The following is a 19,831-nucleotide window of genomic DNA, read 5'->3' on the forward strand; positions in this document are numbered from 1 at the left end:
TATCAAACTCCTTTAACACTCTGTGCCCTCCAGCAGTGCTCACTGCAGACAAGCAGCACTGAGAGTCCCCTGAATTTATACTCTGAAAATAATGCTGTGTCAGCTCTGCTAGAGCTCTGCTGCAGCTCAGAAACCAGTTAAACTGGCTACCTAATTAACTGGCTACATCTACTGTCAGAATGTTAGTTACCCCTATTTAAAACTGCAAGAAACCTAACTTACCTCCTAACTGAAACAGAAATTTCAATTAATTGCTAGATGTAAAAAAAAACAGGTCTTGAGAGATCGACCCTTAAAATTCACTCACTTACCAAACTCCCTTCTTCACACTCAGTGCAGACAAGATGTAGCCATTGATGCAGGGATTCTTAGGCAGGAGGCAATAGGAATCTGCCACTTTTGAAATATAGAGTTTCTACTCAAGAGATGCAGGAATCCTTTACAGAGAGAGGCATCCCTTTTTCTGGGTCTTCCTCTAACCGCCAGGCAGTTCAACCAAATTTTAAATGCCTGCTCTTTGTCCAACTCACTGGTTTTTAAAAAGGTTCAAAGTGAAATTGAAACTTCCAGAACTAAGTCACATGTCCAGCCATAAAGTCTCTCTCTTGTCACTCAAAGAGTAGCCGAGAGGTTAAACCCCTTGCTGGTTTCCTTGAAATTACCTGCTTTCCTGTTCTTGTGTACAAGTTCAGCTTCCTTTCAAAACACTTATTAAGTTCAGCTTTTGTTTTGAACTTCCTTTCAAAACATTCATAAATTTCAGCTATTTGCAGGTGTCTCAATGTCCACTGAAATCCTGTTTCAGTTTTTAAAACACACAGAATCTTAAGCTTTATAATACAAAACAAAATCCATGTAACACCACTGCCCTTGACAAAATGAAACTGCATTTTCGAATGCGTTTCATTCGAATGTAAAAAAACAGAAGTCGAAAACATTTTAAACACATTTTCGCACTTATGCCCCCATTCACTCAACTTGTAGTTAACACAATTTTGTTTTGTGCCATCTTTACTCATGTAACTCAACAAAGTTAAATTCATGACACAGCATCAGTGATAACATTGTTTTTTCCCAAAAGATGTACAATCTTTAAGTGATAAGGCTGTAACAATAAACTCCATCAGAATATTCTGGCATTTTGGGCTTAAAATTTTTCCACTATGGTTAATGGATTATGGTCAGTATATATTAGTGTTTCTCTGTAGTTGTGGCGGACATATACTTCAAAATGTTTAAGGGCCAACAATAGGCCTAACCTTTCTTTTTCCATAGTGGAATACCTTTTTTGGTGGCAATTCAGTTTTTTTGAAAAGTATCCCACTGGTTTTCCTATGCCAACTTTCTATCAGCTTGTAACAGGACTGCATCGACCCCTAGGTCACTAGAATCAGTTGCTACCTTGAAGGACTTAGCAAAATTTGGAGCAGCCAACACTGGTTCATTATTCAAAATGGCCTTTAGCTTTTCAAATAATGCTTGGAACTCCCCTGACAACACTAGCTCAGTTTTCTTTTTCTGTAGCAAATCAGCTAGTGGAGCAGCTACAGTACTGAAATTTGGTACAGTCTTTCTCTAGAAACCAAAAACTTCATGATTTCACGCTTAGTCTTAGGGATAGGGAACTCCACCGAGGCTTGTACTTTTGCCGTTCCTGGCAACACTTATCCTTGCCCCACAATCTGCCCGAGGTAGGTCACTCTTGCTTCTGCGAATTCACTTTTTGCCAGATTTACCACTAAATCAGCTGCTTGTAATTTTTTAAACAGTTTCCAGCTGTTTCAAGTGTTCCTTCCAAGTGTTACTGTATATTAGCACATCATCAAGATACACTACACAGTTGGGAACACTAGCTACCACTTGATTCATTCATCTCTGAAAGATTGCTGGGACATTTTTTAGCCTGAATGGCATCACTCGGCACTGGTAAGACCGTCCAGTGTGTTAACAGCTGATATTTCTTTAGCTCGGGGTGTTAAAGGACTGTGCCAGTATTCCTTTAACAAATCTATCTTTGTAAGAAACATGGCATCGCCCATTCTGTCAATACAGTCTTCCAAGCAAGAAATTGTGTCGGAGTCTGCCATCGTTACTGCATTGACTTTTCTGTAGTCTATGCAAAGTCTGCCTTTGCTACTACATTGACTTTTCTGTAGTCTATGCAAAGTCGGGTTGATCCATCAGGTTTAGGCACTAATACTGTTGGTGAGCTCCAGCTGCTTTGACTAGGTTCAATTAAGTTGTTTTCCAGCATGTATTGGATTTCTACTTTTACATGGGCCTGTTTGTTTGGACTTAAGTGGTAAGGATGCTGTTTTATAGGAATGGATTCCCCTACATCCACATCATGTGTGGATAAGGTTGTACATCCTGGCATATCTCTGCAGGCTCTTTTAAATGCTGTAAGTAGCCTTGTTAGGTCTTCTTGTTGCCCTGCATCAAAGTACAACACCATGGTGTCCAATCTTCCTAGCCATTCTGTATTAACTAACCGGATAGTAGGAGGTTCAATTTGAGAATCGTCTAGACCTCCTTCTGCCTCACCCTCATCATCCCTTTCATTCTCAACTGTCCCCATTACCTGACATACCTGTACTGGCTTATCCTCCTCCTGGCGATAATATTGTTTGAGCATATTGATATGAAACAGCCAATTCTTTTTCCGGTGATCTGGAGTGTCAATCAAGTAATTTCCCGTCCCAATTCTTTTGACCACTTTATACGAACCACTGAACCGTGCTTTTAATGATTCACCCTGTAAAGATACTAATACTAATACTTCATCCCCTGGCTGAAATGTACAGGTCTTTGTGTTCTTGTCTGCCCATTTTTTCATAGTGGTTTGGGTTGCTTTAAGATGTTCCTGAGCCATATTGCTAGCTTTCGTGAGCCTTTCCCAGAACATGGATACATAGTGTAGTACAGAAGATTCATCCCTCTGTTCTAAAAACCTGTCTTTGATTAGTTTTAGAGGACCTCTTATCCCATGTCCGTAAATCAATTCAAAAGGACTAAAACCTATAGACTCATTCGGTGAATCTCTGGTGGCAAATAAAGGAAAGTCTAGTCCTTTACCTCAATTATGGGGGTATTCATAACAGTATGCCCGAATCATTGTTTTAAGAGTTTGATGGTATCTTTCCAAAGCTCCCTGTTTCTGTGGGGTGATATGCTGAAGATTTTAACTGTTTGAAACCCAAATTACCCATAACTTCTTCAAATGTCTGAGACATGAAATTAGAACCTTAATCCAATTGAACTTCAATTGGTAATCCATATCTCTCAAAGAATTGGGTTAACTTCTCTACTGCTACCTTAGCAGTAATTGTTCTCAAGGGAATGGCTTCTGGAAATCGAGTAGCCATATCCATGATAGTGAGTACATATTGGCGTACCACTTTTGTTTTCGGCAAGGATCCTACGCAGTCTACCAATACCCTACTAAATGGTTCCTCAATAACTGGTATGGGAATTAGCGGTGCCGATTTTATGGCAGGTTGTGGTTTTCCCACCATCTGATATGTATGGCATGTTTTACAAAACTTCAGCGTGTCCTTTGTAAGGCCTGGCCAGTAATAATGTTAACCTATGCGTGATTTGGTCTTCTGGATCCCTATATGTTCAAAAGCATTTTCATGTGCCAATCTTAATAATTCCAGACAATATTTAGGTGGTACCACTACCTGTCGAACCAGCATCCATTCCTCATCCGCAGATCTATGAGGCAGTCTCCATTTCCTCATCAGAACCCCATCTTCGGCATAATAGCCTCCTGGAACTCCTTTTGCCTCAGCTTCTGTCAGAGTTAATTGTGCCATTTTATGGAACTCTGGCTCAGCTTGTTGGGCTGTGATTAGAGAAGATTTGTTAAACATCTCATTTGGATTATCTAAATCCCCAAAGAACGTTTCTGATATCCGACTGCCTGCGGTGCCAATTTTACCTCCGACAATGGAACCTGTTTATCCATTGCTCAGGTTACTACACACGAAGGAAATATTCCTGGAACTCTTTCCCGTAATTGTTCCATTTTTTTAAACTTCATTTGGTTTCTCTGTGACTATGGGAGAAACTAATACTTTTGCTCCTGTCACAAGAGTTTTTTTTTAAACAAAGAGGTCTATGTGCCTTTAAGAGCTGGAAAAGGGGATTTATGTGAACACTGAATGCTGACACTTGGTGTTTGAACTGTGAAGGCTGTAAAACATGTATCCAAGCAACCAGGAAGATTTATGATTGTCTTGTGACTTGGTTGTTGAAAGCTTTTAGTTTCAGTTTTGCAGTGTGAAACAGACCAGGGAACTGGGAGAAGCTAGCAGTGAGCTGGCTGGGACTTGTGATTTGCTGATCGATCAGAAAAAGACCTATTCTCTCTGAAAAATAAGCTTTTCATTTCTTAGAAAGAAATACTACATTTAAGGTGTGATTTAGACCTGCCTGAAGAGAGAGAAAAGACCCAGGAAAAGAGGAGTTGCTACAATATGTGGAGGAACACTGCTTTGGAGAAAGGAAGCCTTGTGTTTCAGGTGTGGCAGATTGCTGTTTCCTCCAGTCTCAAGAATCCTTTCCTCAAGAGTGAGTCCTGTTACCTTTTTTGTTTCTAAGAGATCCTGAAATCTCAAGAAACTTTCATCTGTTAGACTGCTACATTAAAATTTAAGTAGACCTGTTGCTATACCTTTTGCTGAAAGATCAGTGCAATGCCTGCTGCAGATGAATTGCCCTAAATGCCTATCATTAAAGACTATTCATTAATTTCACCTGGAGAGACTTCAAGTGACATCCAACTATACGACTCTGAGACACCCTACCATCTGGAAATATCCTAACATACTGTGACAACTAGTTATTTTATTATCCCTAAGAAACCATTGCAACTCAAAACAACATTTTAAAACTGATTAACAATTGATTTTTGAATGTATGTGTGTGTGCATGAGAGTTAAGAAGAATAAGAAGTTATAAAAACTTTTCATACATATAAATTTATTTAATTATCATTTAAAATCTGGTTTATTAAGTGTTACTTTTGTTGCTGTTTAAAGAAACCTGGTTTGGTGTGCTTTATTCTGGGCGATAAATAAAGTGTTTAATTTGTCTAATTTCCGGGAGGTGGGAAACTTTACTAATATGCTGTGACCTGTGGTGTAGTGGGACTGAATTAACAGTGCATTACACCCACCTTGGTCGTAACACTCCACTCAAATCATTCCCTCGGAGTAGGTCAATTCCATCTGCAGGCAAACTATGGACAAATCCTACAGTTACTGTCCCAGACATTAGATCACGCTATAGGTGCTCTCGATACAAAGGTACTCCCCGCCAATACCATTAACTAAAACTTTAGCATTCAGTGCACTCTCTGGTGGAAATGTTATACCTTTCCCAAGCAAAAGAGTTTGGGTTGCTCCTGTATCCCTAAGGATAGGTTTGCCTGCCTTACTTGAGGGATAAGGTGTTACTTTTCCTTTCAACAAGAATTCCCTATAACTTTCAGGTATCTTATTCTCAACCCCTACACTCACTTTGGTTTTTGTATCTGGTTTTACAGCTGCCATCAAAGCTGCAGCCTGATCTGCTGTACCCTCAATCAAAGCCCCTTTCTCTGCATTAGCTTTGTGTACCCCAACAAGTCCCATGGGTTTATCTCGCAACTTCCAGCATTCTGAATGAAGATGTCCAACCTTTTTTAAATTTGTTCCTGAGATGTGGGCATCACTGGCTAGGCCAACATTTATTGCCCATCCCTAATTGCCCTTGAGAAGGTGGTGGTGAGCTGCCTTCTTGAACCACTACAGTCCATGTGGGTAGGTACACCCACAGTGCTGTTAGGAAGGGAGTTCCAGGATTTTGACACAGCGACAGTGAAGGAACAGCGATATAATTCCAAGTCAGGATGGTGTGTGACTTGGAGGGGAACTTGCAGGTGGTGGTTTAGATTTTTTTTAGAGATACAGCACTGAAACAGGCCCTTCGGCCCACCGAGTCTGTGCCAACCATTAACCACCCATTTATACTAATCCTACACTAATCCCATATTCCTACCACATCCACACCTGTCCCTATATTCCCCGACCACCTACCTATACTAGGGGCAATTTTATAATGGCCAATTTACCTATCAACCTGCAAGTCTTTTGGCTTGTGGGAGAAAACTGGAGCACCCGGAGAAAACCCACGCAAACACAGGGAAAACCTACAAACTCCACACAGGCAGTACCCAGAATTGAACCCGGGTCACTGGAGCTGTGAGGCTGCAGTGCTAACCACTGCGCCACTGTGCCGCACATGGTGTTCCCATGCATCTGCTGCCCTTGTCCTTCTATGTGGTAGAGGTTGCACGGATTTCCATATGGAGGCGGAGGGCATAGCTGAGGTATTAAATGAATACTTTGCATCTGTCTTCACCAAGGAAGAGGATGCAACCCAGGCAATGTTGAAAGAGGAGAGAAGTCAGACACTAGAGGGGTTTAAAATTGATAGAGAGGAAGTATTAGATAGGCTGTCTGTACTTAAAGTGGATAAAGCAACAGGACCAGATGAGATGCATCCAAGGATACTGAGTGAAGTGAGGGTGGAAATCGCAGAGGCACTGGCCATAATTTTTCAGCCTTCCTTAGACTCTGCGGTTGTGCCAGAGAACTGGAGAATTGCAAACGTTACATCTTTGTTCAAAAAAGTGTAAAAATAAGCTCGCAACCACAGGTCAATCAGTTTAACTGCGGTGGTGGGAAAACCTCTAGAAAAAATAATTCGGGACAAAATCAATCATCACATAGATAAATGCGAGTTAATTAAGGAAAGCAAGCATGGATTTCTTGAGGGAAAATCATGTTTAACTAACTTGCTGGAGTTTTTTGAGGAGGTAACAGAGAGAGTTGATGAGGACAATGCTATTGATGTGGTGTACATGGACTTGCAAAAGGCTTTTGATACAGTGCCACACAACAGACTTGTGAGCAAACTTGTAGCTCATGGAATAAAATGGATGGTTGCAACAGGGATATGAAATTGGCTGAGTGACAGGAAACAAAGAGGAAGGTTTGTAGTGGAGTTCCCCAGGGATCAGTGTTGGGACCCTTGCTTTTCCCGATATATTTTAATGACCTAGACATTGATGTACAGGGCACAATTTCTAAGTTTGCAGATGATACAAAACTTGGAACCATTGTGAACTGTGAGGAGGATAGTGTAGAACTTCAAAAGGACATAGACAAGTTAGTGGAATGGGCAGACAGGTGACGGATGAAGGTCAATGCAGAGAAATGTGAAGTGATTCAATTTGGTAGGAAGAACACAGAGAGACAATATAGAATAAAGGGTACAATTCTAAAGGGGGTGCAGGAACAAAGGGACCTGGGTGTATATGTGCATAAGTCATTGAAGATGGCAGGACAGGTTGAGAGGGTATGCAACATAATAGAGTAATAGAGCATACAGTATCCTGGGCTTTATTAATAGGGGCATACAGTACAAGAGCAAGGAAGTTATGTTGAACTTGTATAGGACACTAATTCGGCCTCAGCTGGAGTATTGTGTCCAATTCTGGGTGCCGCAGTTGAGGAAAGACGTGAGGGCATTGGAGAGAGTACAGAAGAGATTTGCGAGAATGGTTCCAGGGATGAGGAACTTCAGTTATGAAGATAGATTGAAGAGGTTAAGACTGTTTTCTTTGGAGAAGAGAAGGCTGAGAGGTGATTTGGTAGAGGTATTCAAAATCATGAGGGGTCTGGACTGAGTAGATGGAGAGAAACTGTTGCCGCTTGTGAAAGGATCGCGAACGAGAGGGCACAGATTTAAAGTATTTGGTAAGAGAAGCAAAAGTGACATGAGGGAAAACTTTTTCACGCAGCGAGTGGTTAAGGTCTGGAATGTGCTGCCTGAGAACATGGTGGAGGCAGGTTCAATTGAAGCATTCAAAACTGAATTAGACAGTTATATAAAAAGGAAGAATGTGCAAGGATACGGGGAGAAGCCGGGGGGAATGGAACTGAGGGAGTTGTTCTTTCAGAGAGCCGGTGCGGACAATATGGGCTGAATGGCCTCCTTCTATGCTGGAATGATTTTGTGATTCTGTTTGGAAGGTGCTGCCTAAGGAGCCTTGGTGCATTGCTGCAGTGCATCTTGTAGATGGTACACACTGTTGCCACTGTGCGTCGATGGTGGAGGGAGTGAATGTATGTAGATGGGGTGCCAATCAAGCGGGCTGCTTTGTCCTGGATGGTGTCAAGCTTCTTGTGTTGTTGGAGCTGCACCCATCCAGGCAAGTGGAGATTATCCCATCACACTCCTGACTTGTGCCTTGTAGATGGTGGACAAGGCTTTGGGGAGTCAGGAGGTGAGTTACTTGCCTCAGGATTCCTAGCCTCTGACCTGCTGTTGTAGCCATGGTATTTATATGGCTACTCCAGTTCAGTTTCTGGTAAATGTAACCACCAGGATGTTGATAGTGGGGGATTCAGTGATGGTAATGCCATTGAATGTCATGGGGAGATGGTTAGATTCTCTCTTGTTTGAGATGGTCATTGCCTGGCACTTGTGTGGCGAGAATGTTACTTGCGACTTATCAGCCCAAGCCTGGATATTGTCCAGGTCTTGCTGCATTTCTGCACGGACTGCTTCAGTATCTGAGGAGTCGCAAATGGTGCTGAACATTGTGCAATCATCAGCGAACATTCCCAATTCTGACCTTCTGATTGATGGAAGGTCATTGATGAAGCAGCTGAAGATGGTTGGGCCTAGGACACTACCCTGAGGAACTCCTGCAGTGATGTCCTGGAGTTCAGATGATTGACCTCCAACAACCACAACCATCTTCCTTTGCGCTATGGATTATTGCTAATGCTTCAGCCTTATCTTTTGTACTGATGTGCTGGGCTTCCCATCATTGAGGATGGGGATATTTGTGGAGCCACCTCCTCTAGTTAGTTGTTTAATTGTCCACCACCATTTATGACTGGATGTGGCAGGACTGCAGAGCGTAGATCTGATCTGTTGGTTGTGGGATTGCTTAACTCTGTGTATCGCATGCTGCTTATGCTGTTTGGCATGCAAGTAGTTCTGAGCTGTAGCTTCACCAGGTTGGCACCTCATTTTGAGGTATGCCTGGTGCTGCTCCTGGCATGCCCTCCTGCACTCTTCATTGAACCCGGCTTGATGGTAAAGGTAGAGTGGGGGAAAAGCCGGGCCATGAGGTTACAGAATGTGGTTGAATACAATTCTGCTGCTGCTGATGGCCCACAGTGCTTCATGGATGCCCAGTTTTACATTGCTAGATCTGTTCTAAATCTACCCCATTTTGTACGGTGGTAATGCCACACAACACGATGGAGGGGATCCTCAATGTGAAGATGGGGCTTTGTCTACACGAGGACCGTGTGGTGGTCACTCCTATCAATACTCTTATGGACAGATGCATTCGAAGCAGGCAGATTGGTGAGGACGAGGTCAAGTATATATCTTTTTCTTGTTGGTTCCCTCACCATCTGCTGCATACCCAGTCTAACAGTTATGTCCTTTAGGACACGGCCAGCTCGGTCAATAGTGTTGCTACTGAGCCACTCTTAGTGATGGACATCGAAGTCCCCCACCCAGAGTACATTCTGTGCCCTTGCCACCCTCAGTGCTTCCTCCAAATGCTGTTCAACATGGAGGAGTACTGACTCATCAGCTGAGGTAGGGTGGTAGGTGGTAATCAGCAGGAGATTTTCTTGCCCATGTTTGACTGATGCCATGAGACTTCATGGGGTCTGGAGTCGATGTTGAGGACTCCCGGGACAACTCCCTCCCAAGTGTATACCACTGTGCCACCACCTCTGCTGGGTCTGTCATCCCGGTGCGACAGGACATACCGGGGATGGTGATGGTGATGGCAGTGTCTGGCACATTGTCTGTAAGGTATGATTCAGTGAGTATGACTATGTCAGGCTTGCGGCAATGATAACCCTTCAGCTTGCAGACCTCACTTCTACCCTCAGTACCTTCCTTTCTGGCCTGAGGAGGGGATCCTGGGGTGTTCCCAGCTGTCCCTTCTTGTCCCCGGTTACTTGCCTTCCTTTCACTCCTCCTCCTTCTATTCTTCGTGGGTATGTAGGAATGATGGACAAAGGGGTTTGGCTTATTCACAAGCTCAAAATCATCAGTGATTTCTGCTGTTTGTCTGACTTTTGAAACTTTTTGGTTCTCTACATAAGTTCTCACTACTGCAGGGATTGAATTTTTAAACTCTTCCAAGAGAATCAGTTCTCTAAGTTTCTCATATGTAGCTTCCATCTTTAATGCCCATATCCAACCATCAAAATTAATTAGCTTCACTCTCTCAAATTCTACATAAGTCTGCCCAGCCAATCTCCGGAGGTTCCAAAACTTCTGTCGGCAAGCTTCAGGGACTAACTCATCCGCAGTGAGAATAGCCTTTTTTGTCATCTCATAATATGCAGAAGCCTCTTCAGAAAGAAGAAATATATTTCTACCCACCCAATATTCAGTGTATTAACACCTAATCTGTACTAATGCTTTGTCTTTCAACACACCATTAACATATTGTTTGCCTTTGCTCCGTGACCTTTTGGTCAGCTGTGTGGCCTGGTCCAATCTGCACCTTCTCCTTTGTTATCTCTTGCCCCACCCCCACCTCACTTGCTTATAACCTGTGACTTTTCTAATATTTGTCAGTTCCGAAGAAGGGTCACTGACCCGAAACGTTAACTCTGCTTCTCTTTCCACAGATGCTGCCAGACCTGCTGAGTATTTCCAGCATTTCTTGTTTTTATTTCAGATTTCCAGCATCCGCAGTATTTTGCTTTTATTTTAGTGTTTAATTCACTGCCACTTCTCTTCCAGGAATGCCTACCTTGAAGAAGTTCTGCGCTTCTCTCCGACGGGATTTTTGTTTGTCTCTTTTACCTTGTTCACCTTCATTGCTTTCTATTTCCCTCCTGGTGTTTGATAAGGTATCTACCAAAACTCGTTTTCACAGCCACATCTCCTTCCTCAGTGCCTGTCTCCGGCTCCGACTTATTCCACGTGGATTCCAACTGCAGTTTCGCACATCATGTTTTGAATCCACACAGGATTACAGGTATCTCCGAGAAATACAACGTTCCTCGGACTGCTACTCTCGCCGCATCCTGAGATCCACACTCAGTGCTATGCGCCGCCACATTCACACACTGGACCTCTCTCTCCAACAGCACCGTCTCACCTTATCTCAAAGCTGTTCTACTCCGCAGTTTCATTTCATCTTTCGTCTCATCCGACGCATTAACAAAAAACTTTTTTTCTTCCTTTCAGGTGTTAAGGAACGCAAGCTCCAGCAGCTGATGGGGACTAATGCCCCTCCAGATCCTCATTCCGCTTCACTTCCCTCTGACCCCACCCTTCTGATCTGACCCCTTGCCGTGTATTCACTATACCCTCTGACCTCCCCCGCTCTGACGCTGAACGTTCTGTACTCAGCAAAGGTCTCAGTTTTATCCCCTTATGCCCCCACCTCAATGAACTTCGCACCCGGCATGACGTTGAGCTCTTCTTCTGTCACCTCAGCCTCCGGGCTCACTTCTTTGACCAGGAGTCCTCCCCCCGACCAGCAGACCCATTCACCCGCCTCCAGCATTCTCCCTCTACCTGGACCCCTCCCCCTGGCCTCTTACCCGCTCTTGATCTCTTCATTGAAAACTGTCGGCGAGACATTGGTCATCTCAATTTCTCTGCCCCCCTCACTCACTCTAACCTGTCCCCCTCTGAACTTGAGGCACTCCGTTCTCTCAGGTCTAACCCCAACATGGTCATCAAACCTGCAGACAAGGGTGGTGCTGTTGTTGTATGGCGTACCAACCTCTACCTTGCAGAAGCTCAACGCCAACTCACAGACACTTCTTCCTACCTCCCTCTGGACCATGACCCCACCACCGAACATCAAGCCACCGTCCAAAGGACTGTCACTGACCTCATCTCCTCTGGAGATCTTTCCTCTACAGCTTCCAACCTCATAATCCCACAACACCGGACAACCCGCTTCTACCTCCTTCCCAAAATCCACAAAAGGGACTGTCCCGGCAGACCCATTGTGTCAGCCTGCTCCTGCCCCACTGAACTTATTTCTTCCTATCTAGACTCTATCTTATCTCCGCTGGAACAGTCTCTTCCCACCTACATCCGTGACTCTTCTGACGCCCTACGTCATTTTGACAACTTCCAGTTTCTTGGTCCCAACCGCCTCCTCTTCACCATGGATGTCCAATCGCTCTACACCTCCATCCCCCACCAGGATGGTTTGAGGGCTCTCTGCTTCTTCCTGGAACAGAGGCCCAACCAGTCCCCATCCACCACCACCCTCCGCCTGGCTGAACTTGTTCTCACATTGAACAACTTCTCCTTCAACTCCACGCACTTCCTTCAAGTAAAAGGTGTCGCTATGGGTACCCGCATGGGTCCTAGTTATGCCTGTCTTCTTGTGGGATATGTCGAGCGTTCTTTGTTCCAGTCCTACTCAGGCCCCCTCCCCCAACTCTTTTTCCGGTACATTGATGACTGTATCGGTGACGTTTCCTGCTCCCGCCCCGAACTGGAAAACTTTATCAACTTTGCTTCCAATTTCCACCCTTCTCTCACCTTTACATGGTCCATCTCTGACACTTCCCTTCCCTTCCTCGACTTCTCTGTCTCCATCTCTGGGGATAGGTTGTCTACTAATATCCATTATAAGCCCACCGACTCCCACAGCTACCTCGACTACACTTCTTCACACCCTACCTCCTGTAAGGACTCCATTCCATTCTCCCAGTTTCTCCGTCTCCGATGCATCTGTTCTGATGATGCTACCTTCCATGACGGTGCTTCTGATATGACCTCCTTTTTCCTCAACCGAGGATTTCCCCCCACTGTGGTTGACAGGGCCCTCAACCGTGTCCGGCCCATTCCCTGCACCTCTACCCTCACCCCTTCCCCTCCCTCCCAGAACCATGACAGGGTTCCCCTTGTCCTCACTTTTCACCCCATCAGCCTCCCTATCCAAAGGATCATCCTCCGCCATCTCCAGCGTGATGCCACTACCAGTTGCATCTTCCCCTCCCTTCCCCTGTCAGTATTCCGAAGGGATCGTTCCCTCCACGACACCCTGATCCAGTCCTCCATTACCCCCACCACCTCGTCCCCATCCCATGGCACCTTCCCCTGCAATCGCAGGAGGTGTAATATCTGCCCATTTACCTCCTCTCTCCTCACTATCCCAGGCCCCAAACACTCCTTTCAGGTGAAGCAGCGATTTACTTGTACTTCTTTCAATGTAGTATACTGTATTCGCTGCTCACAATGTGGTCTCCTCTACATTGGGGAGACCAAGCGCAGACTGGGTGACCGCTTTGCGGAACATCTCCGCTCAGTCCGCAAGCAGGACCCTGAGCTTCCGGTTGCTTGCCATTTCAACACTCCCCCCTGCTCTCATGCTCACATCTCTGTCCTGGGATTGCTGCAGTGTTCCAGTGAACATCAACGCAAGCTCGAGGAACAGCATCTCATCTACCGATTAGGCACACTGCAGCCTGCCGGACTGAACATTGAGTTCAATAATTTCAGAGCATCACAGCACCCCCATTTTACTTTCATTTTTAGTTATTTTTTCTTCCTTTTTTTTACATTCTTTTTTACATTTTTTACAATTTTTTTTGCATTTATTTCATTTCATCTTAGTTTGTTCAGTTTGCTTACCCACTGTTTTTTTTCAGGTTTGCACTTGCTGCTGTTCAATATTCAGTGTATTTACACCTAATCTGTACTAATGCTTTGTCTTTCAACACACCATTAACATATTGTTTGCCTTTGCTCCGTGACCTTTTGGTCAGCTATGTGGCCTGGTCCAATCTGCACCTTCTCCTTTGTTACCTCTCGTCCCACCCCCACCTCACTTGTTTATAACCTGTGACTTTTCTAATATTTGTCAGTTCTGAAGAAGGGTCACTGACCCGAAACGTTAACTCTGCTTCTCTTTCCACAGATGCTGCCAGACCTGCTGAGTGATTCCAGCATTTCTCGTTTTTATTTCTACCCACCATGCTCGAATCACTGGGCGACTATTGTCTGACAAGCCCCGTGCCCCCTCCACCCATCCAAACACCGATCTGTGGTTTTAAGCTGGTGCTTCTCTGCAGCAGCAAGGAGAAGCACCTTGTCTCTGACACGTGCAGACCCAAGTGGGGGTCCGTCTCTCCTCACCATTCCAGCTTGCAAGATTCAAATCCTGCCTGTTGACTGACCACCTTTGCATACTCCAGATACAACCAGAAACCCCGTTGCAGGAAATCATCCACATCGCTATCTCCAAGAGATTGACCGAACCGGTCATCTAACTCTTCAAACTAAAAGCCTCAGGACCACTGAATTCAGCTAGAAGCCAGTCAAATCAACAAACTCCACAGACTGTATACCTTTTTTATGGATTCTAACTCGACCAATCTACCCTTCTCCACTCTGTATTATATTTGTGTGTGTGTGTGTGTGAACCTCTAGTGTATGTGTGTGTGCGTGTGAAAGTTGGCGTGTAGTTTATTATTTTAACTAGTTTGGTTTAAATACAATAAAGTTAACCTCTTTTTTTGTTAAACACAAGACAATCGTTCCGACCAGGTGAAAAGGGGTCTAGGGGTTCCCTCTCAGCTTTTGCCTGGTTTAACCGTAACAGGGTTTAATTTTAAAACACTGTGTTTTTAGCTTCCCCTTAGTGAATCCTTATTCACTGCTCCAATTGTAAGGCTAAGAAATCAAACAGGTTTCCTTAGATTTAAACAAGAAATGTCGAAGTTTATTCATCTTAAACTCTAATCTGGTTAACAACTATGAATATGTGATGTGACCATGCTAGCATGCATACGTGATAAACACACACACAGGTAGAGACAGAATAAGTAGAAGGAATAAAGGGGAAAATTTGAGGCAATATCTGGTAGTTACAGTCATTTAAGTTCAATGTGGAGTTTTTGGTTGCCCAATTCGTTGGGGCCCAGTTCACGCTTCAACCTGTTCTGATGTAGGAAACTTTTCTCTCTCGAGGTTTACGTGTCTTCCGTGGGTCCGGTGGCTTGGGAGAAAGCGAGAGAGAGAGAGAGAGAGAGAGAGGCTTCCTTGTTCCAGCTTCTGTTGCACACTGCCTTCTGAATTCAAATGGACCGGTGGCTAGTTCAAAAAACCTGGACCAACCAGTTAGTCATGTGACCAGCTGGTTTAACCAGTCCTGGCTCTGTGGATTGCATCATCTTATCCTTATGGTTGTTTTATCAAGAACGGCTAAACAGGCTAGGCCTTTCTTCGTTCGAGTTTAGAAGAATGAGAGGTGATCTTATTGAAACATATAAGATTCTAAGGGGACTTGACAGGGTAGATGTTGAGAATATGTTTCCACCAGTGGGGGAATCTCGAACTAGGGGACAGAGTTACAGAATGAGGGGTCACGCATTTAAAACTGAGATGCGAAGGAATTTCTTCTCTCAGAGGGTGGTGAATCTCTGGAATTTTCTACCTCAGAGAGTTGTGGAGGCTAGATCACTAAATATATTTAAGGAGGAGCTGGATAGATTTTTGAAAACTTGGGGAGTCGAGGATTTTGTGGAGCACGCTCAAAAGCGGAGTTGAGGCCTGGGTCAGATCAGCCAAGATCTTATTGAATGGTGGGCAGGCTTGAGGGGCTGAATGGCCTACTCCTGCTCCTATTTCCTTTGCTGTTCTTAGCAGGGCCTGAAATGTGCTTCCTTACAGCTTCAGTGCCTGGTGATAAAAATCCATTTGGGTTAATTGGAGCAGGGAATAGTCGTTTGTCACCACAAGCAGCGTCTCAGTGTACAAATGTCCTTCCAGCCCAGTGTCTGGCGATCTTCAAACAAGTCATTTCTTCACTCCAGCAACAGTTTAAAAATCAATGTTCATATGACAAAATTCTTGGCAGGTGGGGGTCTGCATGACACAACCTGTCCGATTGGTTCTTGTTATGATCATAGCAAGTAAGTAATCAAACACCGACTGAATTGGCCAGTACATCCACTTTAAAAAAGAATTGAACCTGTTGTGGTCAAAGAAGGAGAGGGAAAAGAGGGAAGCCCTTCGACCTCCCCTTCTCTGGGCAGCACTCGCCCTTGACTCACCATCTGGGGTGACAAAAGCCAAGATCTCTTTAGCTTGGGGGGGTTAAGGGAACCTGCCAGTGCCCTTTTAACAAGACTATTTTGGTTATGTAGGTAGCGTTTCCTACTCTATCTATACAGTCTTCCAGGCGGGGATTGGGTAGGAATCAGATCTGGTCACTGCATTACTCTTTCTGTAATCAATGCAGAGCTTTGTTGAGCCATCGGGCTTGGGCACGAGCACAACTGGGGAACTCCAGCTGCTCTGACTGGGCTCAATCAGCTTGTGCTCCAGCATATACTGAATTTCCTCCAGAACCTGGGTCAGTTTCCTGGGACCTAGGAGAGCAGTTTCCTTCCCTAAAGTGCATCAGTGAACCAGATAGGTTTTTACAACAATCCGGTAGTTTCATGATTATCATTACTAAGACTAGCTTTTTATGCTGGATTTATGAATTAATTGAATTTAAATTTCCTCAATTGACATAGTGGTATTTGAACTAATGTCTCCGTAACATTGGTCCAGACCTCTGGATTACTAGTCCAGTAACATTGTCACTATCCCACTGTTCCCTAGCAGGGTATTTGAGACAGTCCACCTCTAAAATCCATTAGGAATATAGGAACATTCTATGGCACTGGGGACTTCCACTGATCTTCGGATGGTGCACTTGTAGTCATCTGAGACAGCACACTGACATCAAATTCTAATGAAAGGCAACCACTTAGTAATGATTAACATTGTACATGTGTAGTTATTGTGTTCATCATTGTATATGTTTAATTATTGATAGTATATAGTTATTATATATGTGTAGTTATTGATAATAATGGTTATCATTTGTTGTTTAGTTCCTACAAAAGTCAATAAATACCATTGAACCCTATTATCTTGTGGAATAACTTGTAAGTAAGAAGATCCATTCCCTAACAATATCAGGTGGTTTACTAGATTGATACCCGGGATTAGCGGGTTGTCTGATGAGGAAAGGTTGGACAGACTGGGCTTGTTTTCACTGGAGTTTAGAAGAGTGAGGGGAGACTTGATTGAAGTTTATAAGATCCTGAACAATCTTGACAAGGTGGATGTGGAAAGGATGTTTCCTCTTGTGGTGGAGTCTAGAACTAGGGGGCACTGTTTTAAAATTAGGGGTCATCCTTTTAGGACAGAGATGAGGAGAAATTTTTTCTCTGAGGGTTGTGCGACTTTGGAATTCTCTGCCTCAGAGGTGGTGGAGGAGGGGTCATTGAATATCTTTAAGGTAGAGGTAGATAGATTCTTGTTAGGCAAGGGAATCAAAGGTTATCGGGGGTAGATGGGAGTGTGGAATTCGAGACACAAACAGATCAGCCATGATCTTATTGAATAGCAGAGCAGGCTCAAGGGGCCGAATGGCCTACTCCTGCTCTTAATTCGTACGTTCGTAATGTCAAAAAGTTGTGAAAACGTAAGAACTCCAAGATCAAACTGTTTCCTTTTCCAATTTCTATGAAATACTAAAATAGCTTGTTCACATTACACACTTGAAAGTCACTAGGAGCATAGGAACAGAGTATCCCATTCAGCCCCTTAAGCCTGTTCTAACATTCAATGAGAGCATGGCTGATCTGTGACCTAACTCCATATACCTGCCTTTTCTCCATATCCCTTAATACCCTGGGTTAACCAAAATCTATCAATCTCAAAGTTATAATTAACAATGCACCTAGCCTCAATCGCCGTTTGCAGAAGAGAGTTTCAAAGTTCTACCTCCCTTTGTGTGTAGAAGTGTTTCCTAATTTCACTCCTGAAAGTTCTGGCTCCAATTTTAGACTATGTCCCTAGTCCTAGACTCCCCAACTTGTGAAAAAAGTTTCTTTCTATCTACCTTATCTGTTCCTCTTAGTATCTTGAAAACTTTGATCAAATCGCCCATTAACCTTCTAAATTCCGGGGAATACGTCCCGAGTTTGTTTAATCTCTCCTCTTCTCCATTGTAGAACTGAATCAAATTGTGTTGCTCTATTTCAATTGCGCCTCAATTTCAGGGAAAATTAAATAACTAGAATTAAAAAGAAAGGAGTTTATTCTAAACAAATGACACATTATGAAATCCTTTTGAAAATGTTGAACAATAGATGCAGGAAGAATGAATAATATAATTATACAACTACAGGTAAACTGGTTTGAAATTCTAGATTCAAAAGAATCTTTGCTGAGATCTTGTTTCATTTTCCTCTCGGCTGCTAAAGGCACCATGAACTAAAATAGATTTAAAACATTTGCTAATTGCATGTTTCAAGATAATTTGCAGGTTTTACTTTGTTCTTAATTATTTCAACCGTAAAGACAGGTTTTAATATAACAGCTGGAATTCTCTGTTGCGTACCCAAAATTCTACATCTGTTATTAATACTAGTTATTCCTTTATATTAAAAAATGTGCATTTGGGCACCAAATGTATATAATATGCCCAATGCGTGTCTGTGTCTGTCTCCTAACTCACACCAAGTTCTGTTCACCTCTGTGTTCACTGACCTACACTGGCTGCTGGTCTGGTCCCATAATGTTTCCATTTTAAAATTCTCATCTTGTTTTCAAATTCCTCCTTGGTCTCGCCCCTCCCTACCTCTGTAACCACCTCTAGCCCCAAAACCCTCCTCCAACTCTGGCCTGTTACGTATCCCTGATTTCTACTGCTCCACCCTGGTGGCTGTGCCTTCAGCTTCCTGGGCCCTAAGCTCTGGAATTCCCTCCCTAAACCTCTCCACCTCTCTTTCCTCCTTTAAGATGCTCCTTAAAACCTACCTCTTTGACCAAGCTTTTTGTCCCCTGTCCTAATATCTCCTCATGTGGGTCGTTGTCAAATTTTGTTTGATAATCGCTCCTGTGAAGCATCTTTGGATATTTTACTTCATCAAAAGCACTACATAATTGCAAAATGTATTGTGTACAAAATTCAGGTAATAGAAAGAAAGGCTTGTGTTTATATAGCACATATTCACAACCTTTGGACATCTCAAAATGCCTTACAGCCATGTGTAGCATAGTCACTATGGTAACCTAGAAAATATGTAAGCCAATTTGTGCACAGCAAGCTCCCACAAACAGCAATGTGATGATGGTTGAGGGATAAATATTGGCTAGGACATCGAGGATAACTCCCCTGCTCTTCTAAATAGTGCCTTGGGATTTCATACTGTCTGAGAGGGCAGACAGAGCCTTGGTTTAAGGTCTCATCTGAAAGACAGCATATCTGGCAGTGCAGCACTCCCTCAGTAATGCACTGGGAGTGCCAGCCTAAATTTTAGTGCTCAAGACTTGAACAGATGACCTTGTGAATCAAAGGTGAGAGTGGTACCGACTGAGTGATGACTGAAAATATTCTGATGGGCATATGGCATCCCATTAATACACCAACTCAGATACTTAAATGAGTATTATAACCTGCAAGATCAGAACTCTTCTTGCCTCACAACATAATGGAGCATCCTCCACTGATCCTTACTAAATTTTGATTGGGCTCGTAACAATTATCATTGGGGTTAGTGTCACAGCTCTGGTTTTTAATCCAGCATCTTTCCCTTTAACTAAATTTTGTTCTTCACCAATATGAAATTTAAATCTCATTTGATTTCAAGTCAAATCTATAGCTATATAAGAAGATTCATGCATAGTCCCACTAATAAATCCCACTCCAGGCACCCAAGCATATAAACTAGCCGGACATTCACAGGGCAGT

The sequence above is a fragment of the Heterodontus francisci genome, chromosome 8, assembly GCF_036365525.1.
Source record: "Heterodontus francisci isolate sHetFra1 chromosome 8, sHetFra1.hap1, whole genome shotgun sequence".
Taxonomy (NCBI): Eukaryota; Metazoa; Chordata; class Chondrichthyes; order Heterodontiformes; family Heterodontidae; genus Heterodontus; species Heterodontus francisci.